General features: G+C 43.5%; 1 long non-coding RNA gene across 2 annotated transcripts; it reads left to right on the plus strand.

Moving 5' to 3' along the window:
• Positions 1-5,178: 5,178 nt before the first annotated feature.
• On the plus strand, positions 5,179-15,675 carry LOC131903903 (uncharacterized). 2 transcript variants are annotated; one of them, XR_009377627.1, is made up of 4 exons: positions 5,179-6,243; positions 10,769-11,006; positions 15,289-15,394; positions 15,537-15,675. It is a non-coding gene; the product is annotated as an uncharacterized LOC131903903 (long non-coding RNA). The 2 variants fall into 2 exon arrangements; XR_009377626.1 differs by having other exon boundaries at positions 15,289-15,675.
• The last annotated feature ends 922 nt before the right edge of the window (positions 15,676-16,597 follow it).

Genomic DNA, 16,597 nt, shown 5'->3' on the forward strand with positions numbered 1-16,597 from the left:
AGCTCTGGGTTGATTAAGTCTCCTGTAGAGGATCTGGTGGGTGGCCTGTGAGGAGGATCCCCTCCTGCTACACTTCACTTTCTCAGTTTCTGTGCTTCAGTCTACACTGACCCCAGCTACTAAATGAGTCTGTTTCTGTGAGACAGGCAAACCGAAGCAAATAACAAACCTGGTAAACAGCCTTGGAAAGCAGGACATGGTGACGCAGCTTTGGAACCCCAAAACTCAAGTTCAGCTTGAGATATACAGCAGGAGCCTGTCTTCAAAACCCCAAAACCAAACCAAACCAAACTCACTCAATTAAGAGATCATGCTATTATATAAATCCAAAGAGTCCTAGTTTCTGGGTCTTGGGCTAGAAAGCCAGGAATTCAGCGTGCAGCACTCTGGAGTTAGACTGCCTGGTTATCCCTCCTGTGTGATATGCTGACCCATAGTTTCCTTAATTGTAAAATGAAGATAACGCCTCTCAACACTCTAGAACTTGTGTGAGAAATTAGTGGATGTAGCAGAGCCAGGACAGTCTAGCATGCAGACACTCACCACTCATGCATGTTAGCCATCATCAGTATTGTTGCTATTAGAAAAATAGAGGCCTACAGAGAGCGATCTTCGGGTCTGAGAGGCTCAAGCTCAGGAACCAGACTGCCTGGATTCAAAGCCTAATTCTACTGCCTACCATGACTGAAGTCACACCAACCTCTTCTGCCTCTTTTTCCTTAACTGTGAAATAGGTATTCATAGATAATTATAGCATTTTATGACATTAAACAAGCTAGTTCAAGGAAGTAGATTGCAACAGCATTTCACCAGTGATAAGGATCTGATAAGTGCTATCTCTCTTTTAAACAGAATTGTGATGCAATCCTTCCAATGTTCAGAAGGCAGTGTGGAAGAGGATTACTCCACACAAGCTGGAGCATGAAGCCTGGAATGGAAGAGCAGGTTCATGTGAAACTCACTGGGGAGAGGGTTCCAGGGCTCTACCTTGTTATCAGGAAGTGAGCTGTGGGGTCTGGCAATAGCATGCCATTGTGGAAGCCTACAATGTAGAACCATTGTAGAACAACATAGCCCTGCACCCACTTCCTTGCAGGGAGGGTTGACCTGCCCTCAACACAATGGATCCTGGTGGCTCCTCAGAACAGGGTCCTTCCTTAATTAACTGGTCACCTTGAGCCAAGTCCTGTGTTTCTTAGACATCAACTGAGGAGTCAGGTAGTACCTTCCTAAACCCCCTTGGAGGTGGGGAGGCACAGCTGTCCAGGGATAGGAGTGTCCCCAAGGGAGGCCAGATGCGCATATTCCAGAGGGTTTTGAAATCTGTCTTTGTCCTGGAAGTTGGGGGAGCTCTTAACTGCTCTTGTCTCCTTCATTTCTGTGAGCTTTTCCAGAGGCTACAAAAGGAAAACACAGAGAGGGAGAGAGAAACAGCAGCAGGTCTTGCTGCAAGGAACAGCTGTGGGTGTGTTGTTTATATATAATGTGTATATGTTTATATATTACATATATATATATATATATATATATATAGAGAGAGAGAGAGAGAGAGAGAGAGAGAGAGAGAGAGAGAATTCTCTCTTTTCCTTTCTTCCCTTCAAACTCTCCCATATATCCCCCTTGCTCTCTTTCAAATTCATGGCCTACTTTTTTCTTTAATTGTTGTTACATACATACGTGTGTGTGTGTGTGTGTGTGTGTGTGTGTGTGTGTGTGTATTCCTAAATACATAAATACAACCTGCTCCGTTTACATAATGTTGTTTTATGTATGTATGTTTTATATATGTTTTCAGGGCTAACCATTTGGTGTGCTGTTCCCTGGGGAAGACTATTCCTCCTATTGTCAACATTCCTTAGTTGCCTATAGTTCTTTATCTAGAGTTGAGGCATTCTCCTTGGCATGTCCATTGGGTCATCCTTGTGGTTGTGGTTTTAAGGTGTGCTACTCCAAAATTGGTATGTTGAAACCTAATTAACAAGATATTAGAAGGTAGGGCTTTTCAGGGAAGTGCTAGGTTATGAGGATATTTATATTTTTTTCAAGACAGGGTTTCTCTATGTAGCCCTGGCTGTCCTGGAACTCACTCTGTAGACCAGGCTGGCCTGGAACTCACAGAGATCTGCCTGCCTCTGCCTCCCGAGTGCTGAGATTAAAGGTGTGCGCCACCACGGCCCGGCTGCATATTTATATTTTAAAAGATTTGTTTTTATGCTTTTTATTTATTTATTTCTATGTGGGTCCCTGTAGAGGCCAAAAGAGGTTGCAAGATCCCTTGGAGCTAGAGTTCCAGGAGGTTGTGAGCCACCTGATGTGGGCACTGGGAACCAAACTCAGTATGCACTCTTAACTGCTGAGCCAATGTCCAGGCCCATCTACACTAATAACCTTATAAAGGAAATACTAGGATACGAAGAATGAGCTAACAAACAAAGAGGTACCAGAGCTGTGGTCTAACTCTAATAGAGCACGTCCCTGGCACACAGAAGAAAGAAAGCTGCCACCTTTGCCCTGGCACTATTCTTCCATGTGAAAACAGCATTTGCCTCCTCCGCCATTTGAGGAGGCAGCAACAAATGCCGCCTATGGAACAAAACAAATCCCTCCTGAATGCCAGATCAAAAGATGCCTTGATCTAGACTTCCCACGTTCCCAAACTGTAAGAATAAACTTTTCCTTCTTTGTAAACAACTCAGCCTCAGGCATTCTATTAGAGTGGTACAAACACTAATACTGGAATGTCCAGCCCCACATGTGAAGTAGGACACACATGCAGAAGCACACTGTCATCCGTGAGGTGCTTACAACTCACAAGGCACTGTTGGGTCTTTGAACTCAGATGTCTGGGGCCTCCTACCACCCTTCTGAGTTTGGAGTTTGACTTCTGTGCTATAGTGACTGTGAAAATTACTCTAATAAAGCTGGGAGTGGTAGCTGCAATCCCAGCACCTGGGAGGTGTAGCCAAGAGGCCCAGGAGTGCAAAATCATCCTGAACTACACAGTGACGGGCTATATTATATAGCCCAGGCTGGTCCTAAACTCGTAATCCCCCTGCCTATGCCTCCCAAGTGGTAAGAATAAGCCCAGCCGGGCGGTGGTGGCGCACACCTCTAATCCCAGCACTCGGGAGGCAGAGGCAGGTGGATCTTTGTGAGTTCGAGGCCAGGCTGGTCTACGGAGCGAGATCCAGGAAAGGCACAAAGCTACATAGAGAAACCCTGTGTCGAAAAACAAAAACAAAACAAAGAGCAAGCCCAATCTAGTCTGCCAGAGAGTGAGAGGGTTCAGCAGAGCCAGAGCCCCAGTTATACCTGCTCAGGCTCTTACACAGACAGACCAGCCAAGCAGAACCAGACACATGGGTGAGTCTTGGCAAGCCCAAATGTGCTAGCAGAATCACCAGCTAACCCACAGACACAGACAATAAAAATGTTTGTTACACAACACTGGCTTAACTGGACATGGCGATCCATACCTGTACTCCCAATGATGCTCACGAGGTTGAGAGCAGAGGATCACAAGTTCAAGAACAGCTTGGGCTACATAGGAAGTTTAAGGCCAGGCTGAAGTACACAATGAGACTTCTGTCAAGGAAGGAAAAGGGAGAGTGGCGAGGCAGACTACTAAACCCCGTTGCTCAGATGAGTAATTGAGGAGCACAGATAACCAGTGACATAAAATTCCTGTAGGAAAGCCCAATTGTGAACCAAACCTGGTTCTTCAAAACTCAATCCTCCTGTTCCTGTGTCTGCCACAGACACAAGACTTTTCAACTGTTATTAAAAGCTCCTAGCCATGATCATGGGAAGTTAGCCACCATACCTCACCTTAATCGGTTTTCCTCACCCTATTTTTATGCTGTGCTGCCTTTGCACGTACAGGAAATGGCTTTGGTTTTTATTGACATTTTTGAGAAAGGGTCTCACGCCAAACTAGAACTCGCCTCAGCCTCAGCCTCCCAAGTGGTTGAATTACGGGCGAGCCACCATCCCTAGTTTACATAAAATGTCACATCTGAGGACAGGTGGTGGCACAAGTCTTTAATCCCAGCACTCGGGAGGCAGAGTAGATTGGCTTAGTCTACACCGAGGGTTCCAGGACAGCCAGGATTACACAGAGAGACCCTGTCTCGAACAAGCAAACAAAAGTTATGTTTCTTCTTTCCTGTAACTTAATTGAGATTGCGAAGTCAGTCTTTTAACCATATTTGATACTTGGTTTCCTCAACTGTAAACATGAACTGTTTTGCCATTAGAACTAAATGGGCTAATGTTTAAATTCCTTAGAATCCTGCCTGGCATATATCATTTAATAACACAAAAGTGTGTGCAAATGAGTCACAGCAATGAATTAGAAAAACACTTTGATCTTGAAGCGTCATGGTTCTTACTGCGTTCTGGACACATCAGTGTGTTGAGCCAGCTCACATGTCTTTCCATCAACTCATCTAACCAAGATGGAGTGCGAGATATCTTGTGGGTGGCAAACCAGTTTTTGAAATTCAGATATGCAAAAAATCACATGCCTTCATTCTTGATAAGTCCTAATGGAATATTATTACACATTTACATGTTCCACAGAGAATATATTCATGGTAGGTTGTATGTAAATCAATGTTATATGAAGAATTCATCTGGGGAAATATTCTTTACAGATCGAGCCTGGCATGGGGGCTTGTTCCTGTAATCCTAGCACTCAGCTGAAAGAGGGAAGAGGGGCTGGGAGAGAGGGAGGGACAGACAGACAGACAGAATACAATACATACGTGGTAGTTTGAATGAGAATGGCCCCCATCAGCTCATATATTTGAATACCTGGTCCCCAGTTGGCGGAACTGTTTAGGAAGGGTTAGGGCTTTGCTGGAGGAGGGGTGTCACTGGGAGCAGGCTTTGAAGTTTCAAAAGGCTCTCATCATTCCCAGTTAGCTCACTCTGCCTGTGGATCAAGATGTGCACTTTCAGCTGCTTCTCTAGCCGCTGTTAGCCATTCCTTTGCTCTGCCATCATAGACTCGAACCCTCTGTAAGCCCAATGCAACTCTTAGTTTTGTAAGACACCTTGGTCATGGTATTTTATCACAGCAATAGAAAAGCAACAACATACCAGTAAGAGAAATTTAAAAAATTCTTTTGTTAAAGATATAAAAACTCAATTTCTTAGATTTTTTGGGGTTTTTTTTGTTTGTTTGTTTTACATATACTTGTTTCCTTTGTGCATGTCAGGGGTACCCGCCATATGCATGTGGGGGTTACAGGACAACCTTGTGGAGTCAGTTCTCTCCTTTCCAGGGGTCAAACTCATATCATCAAACGCTATTACCCAGTAAGCCATATCACCAGGCCCCTTTGATAAGTTTTTAAGAAAAACAGATATTGGGAAAGATGAACTTCAGTAAAACCTTTTCTTTTGAAACTGGTGAGTGGGATTTCAAAGGCAATCTTGGTTTCCTAAGTATGCCCAATGGGCACATCTACTATTTGGATTCTCATATCTTTGATAGCTTTCTCAAGCAGCTAAAACCCTCACAAATTCCAACTATTGGGAGAAGAAAACTCCTTCAATTTAAAGATTGACTTATGATGTATAAATTGATGTATAAAGGTATAAATTAAGTTTAAATTTAAAGAAGCATGTTCTTTCATTTTACATTCAAGGCAAACTTTGTTTTTTTTTTTCTTTGAGACAGGGTTTCTCTGTGTAGTTTTGGTGCCTGTCCTGGATCTCGCTCTGTAGAGCAGGCTGGCCTTGAAGTCACCCAGATCCACATGGCTCTGCCTCCCGAGTGCTGGGATTAAAGGCATGCACCACCACTGCCCGGCTCAAGGCAAATTTTTAAAAAGGGAGAATGGAAGAGAGAAGAAAAGTAGGGAGGGAGAGAAGGAGAGGGAGGAAGGGAGGGGGCTAGTGGTCCTTAAGGGACATTTAAAAAATGCTGTCTAGAGATACACTGAGTTTGTCCAATTACCATAAATCTCTCCTACCCAAGACTCTCTCAAAGAACTCTGGCCCTGCTCTCCCATAGGTTCCAGGACTGGCTACCACTGAACTTTAGTGTGACTCAGTGTCCCAAGAAGCATCTTCCTTCTCTCATGAGGCTCCTTGCTTTGGCTGCATAGGGCTGGGACCTGCCCTCTCCTTTCAAAACAGAGAGTTTGGAAGAGCATTCCTGTGCTGTTATGACACCACTGGTCTGGATCCTCTGCTGCTGCGCCTTCAGGCCGTCTGGGTCCTGCCACAGCTGCAGTAAGTACTGGGAAGATCTAGCACAACAGACATCTAAAAGCGACAAGTCACTGTAGCTGGAGCTGTCTCCAGTCCCACCTGGGCCTGCAGCCACTCAGACCCAAATAAACACGCAGAGGCTTGTATTAATTAAAACCGTATGGCCTAATGGCTCAGGCTTCTTGCTAGCTAGATCTTACATCTTAAATTGACCCATTTTTTAAATCTATACCTTGCCACATGGCTTGTGGCTTACCAGTATCTTTACAGTATCTGTGTCTCGCTGGCAACTCCTGACTCAGCCTTCCTCTTCCCACAGTTCTTTTCTCTGCTTGTCCTGCCTATACTTCCTGCCTGGCTATTGGCCAATCAACACTTATTCATTAACCAACCAGAGCAAAACATTTACAGCATACAGAGCGATGTCCACAGCAAGTCACATGCTCCAGAAGATGTTCATGTCTGGTTCTAAGAGCTGAAGCAATGTATGTCTCTGTATCTGATGGTTCTGACAGGCTGAGTGAACACTGAGATGAGGGAAGAACATCACACAGTTCTCAGCCTGACTTCTGCCATACTCTATGGTCTACTGTTGTTCTGTGCCTTTGAGCAGGCTGTCTGCAATCTATAACAGCAGCACTGGGGGAGCTGGGGAGGCCAGCCTTGACCACTGGGTGAGATCTTTTCTGAAAAGCAAAGAGAATAAACAAAGTATACAAAAGCCTAGTTTAAAGGTCCCTGGATCCAGATGGCAACATGTACACTTACTGTCTCTGTTAAAATAGCAAAAGTTGTGGAATGCTCCTTAAACTGTGTGAATATATGTTACTGTAATTAGTTTAATAAAGAAGCTGACTGGCCAATAGCTGGGCAGGAAGAGATTGGGTGGTAGACCCAGACTAGGAAAACACTTGAAAAGATAAAAGATACCAAGCCACGTGGCAAAGCATAGATAAGAAATACGGATTAATTTAAAATTTAAGAGTTAGTAATAAGCCTGAGCTATTGGCTGAGCATTTGTAATTAATATTAAGTCTCCATGTCAATTATTTGAAAACTGGTGGGTAGGAAAGAAAAGTCTGCCAACAAAAAGCTTTTTTGTTTTTGTTTTTGTTCTTTGAGACAGGATTTCTCTGTGTAGCCCTGGCTGTCCTGGAACTTGATCTGTAGACCACACTGGCCTAGAACTCAGAGATCTGCCTGCCTCTGCCTCCCAAGTGCTGGGTATAAAGTCATGTGCCACTACTGCCCAGTCAAAGCAATTTTTTAAGACAAAAAGTTATTGATAAACCAGAAACATTTAATTACTAGAAGATAGAAGGCAATATCAAAATAAAAGGACAAACAGGAAAAGAAAATCAGTATAAGACACCAGAAGGAACCAAGGTGCTTCCTAGGGATGCAGTGGAGAAGCCCTAAGCAAGAATGAGCCATGAGGACAGCCATGGGGCTGTGAAGAGCACAGCTGGGAATGAGTGTGACTTTGGGGTCTTCCTTGCCCTCTAATAAATAGTTAATAGTCCCGGTTCCCCCAGTCCAGCTCTAGATAAAAACTCTGTATTGCCTAGTCTGATGCATCAGTGCAGAGGTGGCTCAATGAGACAGAAAAGGGGGGACAGTGGGGCGGGGGTTGCAGGGACAGTGACTTTGTGAAAGCTGTGGGAGTCCCTACCTACCCGTATTATTCTAGGTTACATTTCTTCATCTGAACAGCCAGGCCTTGAATTAGAAGAAAGGCCTCCTGGGAGGCCACCCAGCCAGGAAGTAATGCACAGCACCTTGTGCATTACTTGCAATTGTTTATTCTTTCACCCTCTCAAGTGCAGAACTGAGTACATAACGTTCCTCAGCCCCCAGTACAATAGTGACTGACCAATCCAAGCCTTTCCTTGTTTTCTTGTATGTATTCATCCTTTTTTTTTTTTTTTTTTTTTGAGACAGGGTTTCTCTGTGTAGCTTTGGAGCCTTTGCTGGAACTCACTCTGTAGCCCCAGGCTGGCCTCAAACTCACAGAGATCCATCTGCCTCTGCCTCCCAAGTGCTGGGATTTAAAGGCACGTGCCACTACCATCCAGCCTATTCATCCTTTTATTACTCCCCAGTCTCATCCCCTCTTCACCCATAAACAACCCATTCATTTAATGCCTGTCTTTTTGTTTTTTGTTTTTTGGGTTTTTTTTTTCCTCACCAAGTAACCCTGGCTATCTCAGAACTTGCTATGTAGAGCAGGCTGACCTCAATTCTTAGAGATCCATTTGCCTCTGCCTCCCAAGTGCTGGGGTTAAAGGTCACAGGGTGACCAGGAGTCAATTCTCTCCTTCCATCATGCGGGTTCAAGAATTGAACTCACGTCATCTGGCTTAGCAGCAAACATCTTTACCTGCCAAATGTGTGTTCATATAAAATATATGTTGTTATAATGCAAATCAATAAACGTAACACAAAGCTGAATATGGCTGGCCTTGTTTGTACTTGCAAGTACCCAGGAGGCTGAGGCAGGAGATCATAAATGCAAGGTCCTCCTTAGCTACATAATGAGTTCAAAACTAATATGGATTACATAAGACCCTGTCTCATAAATAAGTCAATAAATAATAAAAATTAAAAATAGGCATGGTGGCACACACCTTTAATCCCAGCACTCGGGAGGCAGAGGCAAAGGGACCTCTGTGAGTTTGAGGCCAGCCTGGTCTACAAAGTGAGTTCCAGAATAGACAGGGCTACACAGAAGAGACTCTGTCTCAAAACAATAACAACAACAAAACAGACAAAAAATATTTAAATAGGTTATTTGAAGTAATAACAATAACCATCAATAGTGGTTAAAATAGAAATCCAAATTAAATGAGAACTGTAAATGCATGGTTGGGACCCACAGTGTTCAAATGACTGTAGTCAGTGTGTGTACATGTGCATATATATGGATTCCTTTATAATATACCAGGTTTACTTCCAGTCTTGCCTTCATAATTTCCTGGTCTGCCTTAGGGCCACTCCTTTCTCTTCCCAAAGCTCCCAGTGCCAACCTGCTGGGATGCAACTGAGTATTTATCTGTCTGGACTCTTCTAAGATCTCTGCCTATGTCATCATATTATTCTTAGCACCATGTATATAGCTGGGCATTGTTCAATGGGTTGTATGAATGAACTTTGCAATTATATTATAGACTGTACTGCATTAATGACTCCTTGGTTCCTATCCCAGTGGCTTCTTAAGATAGGATTTATTTTGGCTCACAGTTTCAAAGATTTCAGGCTATGGTTGCCTGGCTTCCTCCTACTAAGCCCACATGATAGTCTATTTAGCTACGTATTCATCAACAGAATATTGATGAAGCTGGAACTCACTCTCAATAATGCCATCAGCTGGGGACCAAACTATTACCATACGAGCCTTTTGGTGGGGGACGTTTCCCATCCAAATCATAACAGGATGTATATTAAATTGGTAGCTTTTGGCCTTTAACATGTCTAATGATAAACTACAGGTACTCGCTTGCCCCATGGAATTGGTAAATTAAAACAAAAAAATTTAGATGTATGTGTAGGAAAGTTTTGTCTGCATGTATGTATGTACTATGTATGTGCCTGGTGCCCTCAGAGGTCAGAAGAGGGTGTTGAAAGCCTTGGAACTGTAGTAACAGATGATTGTAAGCCACCATGTGGGGGCTGGAAATTAAACCCGGGTCCTCTGCAAAAGTAACAAGTGCTCTTAAATGCTGAGCCATCTCTCTAGCCCCAGTTTAAAAAAAAATTCCTTTATTTATTTATTTACTTATTTATTTTTTAGTTTTTCAAGACAAGGTTTCTCTGTGTAATGGCTCTGGCTGTCCTGGAACTCGCTTTGTAGACCAGGCTGGCCTCAAACTCACAGAGATCCGCCTGCCTCTGCCTCCTGAATGCTGGGATTAAAGGAATGTGCCACCACCCCCAGCTCCCAGTAAATTTTTCTAATTTAATTTTTTAACATTTGTATGTACATATGCGGGCACAGTGGAGGTCACAGGACAATCTGGGGAGTCAGTTCTCTTCCATCACGTGAGTCCTGGGGACTGAACTCATTATCAGACCTCATAGTACCATCTTGCTAGCTCCAAGTTGGCACACTTTGAAAACCCATTCTCTTCTATGAAGCGCTAGCATCCCACAAACAACTAGATCAAAAGCAGAGTACCGGACGGCAGGCATACGTCCTGCCTCAAAAAGAGAATGGAGCCGAGAGATGGTGGCACACACCTTTAATCCCAGCACTCGGGAGGCAGAGCCAGGCGGATCTGTGTAAGTTCGAGGCCAGCCTGGTCTACAGAGCGAGATCCAGGACAGGCACCGAAACTACACAGAGAAACCTTGTCTCAAAAAACCAAAGAAAGAGAGAGAGAGAGAGAGAGAGAGAGAGAGAGAGAGAGAGAGAGAGAGAGAGGGAGGGAGGGAGGGAGGGAGAGACAGAGAGAGAGAGAGAGAGAGAGAGAGAGAGAGAGAGAGAGAGAGAGAGAGAGAGAGAATGGGCACAATCAGACTGAGCCTCCCGTCCCGGCTTTATCCACAGAAACCCCAGGTAAGCTGCAGACCCTGTGAAGCTGTGGAATGACATCAAATGAGATTCATCTGAAAAACCTACGACGAAAAAGGAAGAAAAAGGAAGGGCAGATGCAGGAAGGACAAACAGACCGATGCCAATGAAAGGCACTTGAGCTCTGTCAGCTCTCAAGAGACTTCAGGGGTCATTTAGTCAGTCTTCCAGTAAGACATAAATCCTATCAGTGACGCTCTTGTCTCAGAACCAGGTGGGTCACTAGTGTGTGTGTGTGTGTGTGTGTGTGTGTGTCTGTGTCTGTGTCTCTGTGTGTGTGTGTCTGTGTGTGTGTATGTCTGTGTGTCTGTGTCTCTGTGTGTGTGTCTCTGTGTGTGTATGTCTGTGTGTCTGTGTGTCTGTGTGTGTGTGTGTGTGTGTGTGTGTGTGTCTGTGTGTGTCTGTGTCTGTGTCTGTACATGCAACACTTAAGTACAGTGCCCATGCCAGAAGGGGAAGGAGGATTGCCTAGAACCAGAGTTGCAGATGGTTGTGAGCTGCCACGGGGTGCTGGAAACCAAACTTGGGTCCTCTGCAAGAGCAGTTAATGTTCTTGACCACTGAGCCATCGGGGCTTGATTCTCAATTTTTAATGTGCCTCCATGTCATGGAAAGAGACTTTAAAAATGTCCATATCTAGAGACAGTGAGGGGTTCACTCATTGGTTAAAGGTGTTTGTCACCAACCCTGCAGACCTGTGAATTCAATCTCTGGAACCCATGTAGTGTAGAGGACCATGGTAAGTTGTCCTGACTTCTACATGTGCACTGTGGCACACATACACACAAACATTTATTAATGTAATAAAAAAAACTAAGCCATTTATGTTTCTAAAGCTGGGCATCATGGGGCATGACATTAATCCCAACACTTGGGAGGCAAAAGTAGGTAGATCTCTATGAGTTCCAGGCCAGCTTGGTCTACATATCAAGTTCCAGGCCAGCCAAGACTACATAGTGAGACCGGCCTCCAAACCAACAACAACAAAAGCAACATATATTTCTAAAGAAAACCTGTATCAATTAATACAGGGACCAAGGTAGTAATTTTTAAAAATTATTTGTGGGTGTGGGTGTTTTGCCTGCATGTCTGTGTACATGTGTGCCTAGTGCCTGAGAAGATCACAGAGGGTACCAGATTCCCTGGAACTGGAGTTACTCGGTTGGGAACCATCATCCGGGTGCTGGGAATGGAGTCTTGGTTCTCTGGAAGAACAGCCAGTGTTCTTAACTATTGAGCCATCTCCCCAACCTCAGCAGCAATATTTTAAACAATTACCCCGGGGCGCTTCTATTCTCCACACTTTGAAGAACACCGAGTTCTGGGTTTTCAATCAATATTTCCCTGTCAGTCAGTTTGTTTTCAGTTGGGGGGGGGGGAAGAAAAAAGGCAGCTTAAATTAGCTGACGTCGGTGTGAGCTATAGCATTCATCCGGGTACTGGCAGATTCTCAGCCGTCTGCCTGGTTTCGCCTCTCTCCACGTGCGTCCACTTTGCGTCAGCCATCTCAAGGCAGTAGTACTTCACGATTTCTCTTCTAAGCCAGGTAGAAACACAGCTTTCATAGAACTGAGGACCCAGAAATAAAGCCAGGCAGCTAAAGCCACTGATTATTTACTTATTTTCATTTTGAGACAGAGGTTCACTCTGTAGTCCTGGCTGTCCTGAAACTTGCTATGTAGACCAGGCTGTATTCAAACTCACAAAGATCCACCCGTCTCTGCTCGTTGAATGCTGGGATTAAAGGCTTGAGCCACCATGCCTGACATAGCTCCCTAATTTTTGATAGACTGTCAAAAATATGTTGGGATAAACTTTTTGTACACTGTGTGAAGAAGATGTATCTGTTTAATCTCATCTGCCTAAGGTACCTTTTGATTGGTTTAATAAAGAGCTGAACAGCCAATAACTAGGCAGAAAAGGATAGGCGGGACTTTCAGGGAGAGCTAGGAACTCTGGGAAAGAATCTGAGGTGTGGGAGATTTCCCAGTCAGATACGGATGGTACTGAGGAGAGGTAACAAGCCAGGCAGAACATAAATTAATATAAATGGGTTAATTTAAGTTTGAAGAGCTAGTTGGGAACAAGCCTAAGCTAAGGCCAAGCTTTCATACTTAATAAGAAGTCTCAGTGTCATTATTTGGGAGCTTGCAGTCCAAAGAAAGACCTGTTTAAAAAAAATACACATTGCATAAAAGATGGCATCCTCAAAAAATGGTGCTGGGAAAACGGATATGCATATATAGGAGAATGAAACTAGATTCCTCTCTCATTCTGTATACAAATCAATTCGGAAAGAATCCAAGACTTTGATATAGGAACTGAAACTGAAATGTTGAGGGGAAACATGAAGATCCAGACATGGAAAGTCAGGCATGGTGTGCATACCTGTATCCTCAGCACCAGAGAGGCAAGGCATCCTCAGCTACACAGCTAATCCAAAGGTAGCCTGGGCTGGAACAATGGTTCAGTGGTTAATAGTACTGACCACTTTTCAGAGGACCTGGGTTCTATTCTCAGCACTTACTCATGGCAGCTCACAACTGTCTGTAACTCTGGTTCCAGAGGATCTGATGACCTCTTTTTTTTTTTTTTTTTTTTTGGTGGTGATGGTGATAAAACAGGGTCTCACTATGTAGACCAGGCTGGTCCTGAACTTCTGCCTGCCTCTACCTACTGAGTGCTGGCATTAAAGGTATGTGACATCATGAACTGCTTAGTTTGTTTTTCCTTTATTTTTAAAATTATACATACATACATATATATCACTTAATATGGTTTAAATTTGCATTTCCCTGATGGCTAAGGATATTGAACACTTAAAAAAATATATAAATCATTTACATTGTTTATTTTGATTTGCCCATTTATTGATTGGAAGATGTTTTTGTTTTGTTTTGCTTTGTTTTTTAAGACAAGGTTTCTCTGTGTAGCCCTGGCTGTCCTGGAACTAGCTCTGTAGACCAGGCCGGCCCTGAACTCAGAAAGATCCACCTGCCCTGCCTCCTAAGTACTGGGATCAAAGGCATGCGCCACCATCATCCACCTTGGTTTGGTTTTTGGTTCTTTGAGACAGGGTCTCATGCAGCCCAGGCAGGACTGGATTTTACTTAAGGATGACCTTGAACTCCTGATATTCCTGCCTAAACCCACCAAGTGCTAGGACTATAGGCATGCACCACACATCATCAAGGATTTTTGCTGTGGTTGAATCCTGGCTTTGGGAAAGTTCAAATGAGAAGTTCTCAGGAGGGTTTTAAAGATATCCTGAACATGTAATTAAGCCAAAAACACCTAACCAGTTAGACCAGTTGCAAACCCACAGTAAAGATCCTGGGGTCACTAGGAGATCTTTAGACTTTAAATAATCCTAATGCCTTTATCTTGTTCAAAAGCAACATACCAAAAATCTAGTGGTCCCCAAATATAAAGATAAAACTTTTGCAGGACATCTAGTTTTAAATCAACTCCATCTTCCAACCATAGTGATAGAAGGCAGACCAGGCATTTTCTGAGACTAGAAACAAAAGAAGTGATTGAAAGCCAAAACCAGAAGGTAACTTATTTATTTATTTATTTATTTAGAAACAGGGTTTCTCTATGTAGTTTTAGTGCCTGTCCTGGATCTCACTCTGTAGACCAGGCTGGCACTGAACTCACAGAGATCCGCCTGGCTCTGCCTTCCGAGTGCTGGGATTAAAGGAGTGCACCACCACTGCCCAGTCAGAAGGTAACTTTTTTTGTTTGTTTGTTTCTCAAGACAGGGTTTCTCTGTGTAGACCAGGCTGGCCTTGAACTCAAAGATCAAGCTGCCTCTGCCTCCCGAGTGCTGGGACTAAAGGTGTGCACCACCACTGTCTGGTCAGAAGTTAACTTTTAAGGATAGAATTATTTTTTTCTTTTTTTTAAGATTTATTTATTTATTACATATACAGTGTTCTGTCTGCATGTATCCCTGCAGGCTAGAAGAGGGCACCAGATTTTATTACAGATAGTTGTGAGCCACCATGTGGTTGCTGGGAATTGAACTCAGGACCTCTGGAAGAACAGCCAGTGCTCCTATCCTCTGAGCCATCTCTCCAGCCCTAGAATTATTTTCAATGTCTCTTGGTGATTGTGGCATTATTATTAAATACTCACTAAATAGCACACTGATGGACTGCAAGGTAATATAAATAAGATCATATATCGTATGTTCCATTGTATGAATATCCAGTTTATTCATCCCCTTTCTTGCTCAGAGACACATGGACTATGTCCAGGCTTTTGCTTGTGAGCAGGACTGCTATGATACCCTTCACAGGTGCACTGGCATGCATGTATGAGTTTCTCTTGAATTGATCCTTAGCACTGTAGTAACGAGTTAGAGGGCAGTACATGTTCAATTATAGGAGACAAACTGTTTTCCAAAGTAGTTGTGATAGTTGGTCTGAGGTGTCAACATGATCGGATTCAGAGACACCTTGGACTGAGGAAATACATCTGTATGTCTACAGAAATGTTTCCAGAGAGGACTGGCCCATGGGACAGTGACCAGAGAGGAAAAGATCCACCCTCAATACGGTGGGACCCTCAAAAGGGCAAACTGCCCAGATGATGAAGGTAAGTATAGAGAAGGCAGCCCTCCAGCCAGCAAGTTTCTTTCTGCTCCAAGTGATACCACCTACTGCTACTGATGCCCACTGACATCAGACTGATTCTTCAGCTCTTCAATACTGATTCATTGAATACCGCAACTTTGCAGGAAACTTCCAAACTTCCGTGTTGTATTGAGACTACTCAGGCATCCTTGGGAACCTCATTCTCTGCCTCTTCAGTGTGCAGACGGCTATTGGTGGACTACCCAGCCTCTATCCAATCCAATAAATCCCCTTTATAACATATACACATACGTGCATATATATGTGTGTCTGCATACACATGCTATTGGTTCTGTTCCTTTAGAAAACCCTGCCTAATATAGCAGTTCTCTGTTTTTCTTACCTAATCTGTCTGTCCTAATTAGACTGTGATCCAAAGGCCAGCAGACCCTCTCCTCCTCAATGATTACTGCTTAGCTTTCAATTAGCACCAGGCAGATATCCAAGAGCCTATGGGCAGAAACCCAGGCACAAAGGTCTCTCAGCTTCAGCAATGTAAGTACAAAGTAAACAGCAGGCAGGGACTATATACCATGAACAGAAGCTGATAAGGGTCCTCCTCTGGGAACCAAGTTCTCTGGAGTTCCATCTTACTGGCTTCACTTGATTTAAAGTCTGAAAGGTCTTCCAGGGTCCTCAGTTATAATACAAATCTCAAGAAAGGAAATGGCTTAACCTTTGCTAATGTCCTTCTCAATGGATACTTCTAACACCCAAATACGGATTAGCAGGGAAAGCATGAAAAACAAAAAGAATGGCAATAAAGGAGGGATAAGAAAAGTGGGGAGATAGCCAATAAATAAAGTTGGAAGATAGCTAATAAATCTAAAAAAAATTTTTAAAAAGGAAATATCTTTAGAATATTAAGAGTTTCCAAGCCAGGTGGTGGTGGTGCATGCCTTTAATCCCAGCACTTGGGAAGCAGACACAAGGATCTCTAAGTTCAAGACCAACCTGGTCTACAAAGGGAGTTCCAGGACAACCAGGGCTACACAGTGAAACCCTGTCTCAAAAAAAAACCATTGAAAAAATAAAAGTGGGAAGAGCCAAGAAATATTCAAGTTATTCACGAAGTATACATACACATATATGTGTGTGTGCATGGGTGACCATAAGCAATGTTTACTATCCCCTGGCACTAAAGGTTGCCTTCTTTTGACAAATG

The sequence above is a fragment of the Peromyscus eremicus genome, chromosome 2 (genome assembly GCF_949786415.1).
Source record: "Peromyscus eremicus chromosome 2, PerEre_H2_v1, whole genome shotgun sequence".
Taxonomy (NCBI): domain Eukaryota; kingdom Metazoa; phylum Chordata; class Mammalia; order Rodentia; family Cricetidae; genus Peromyscus; species Peromyscus eremicus.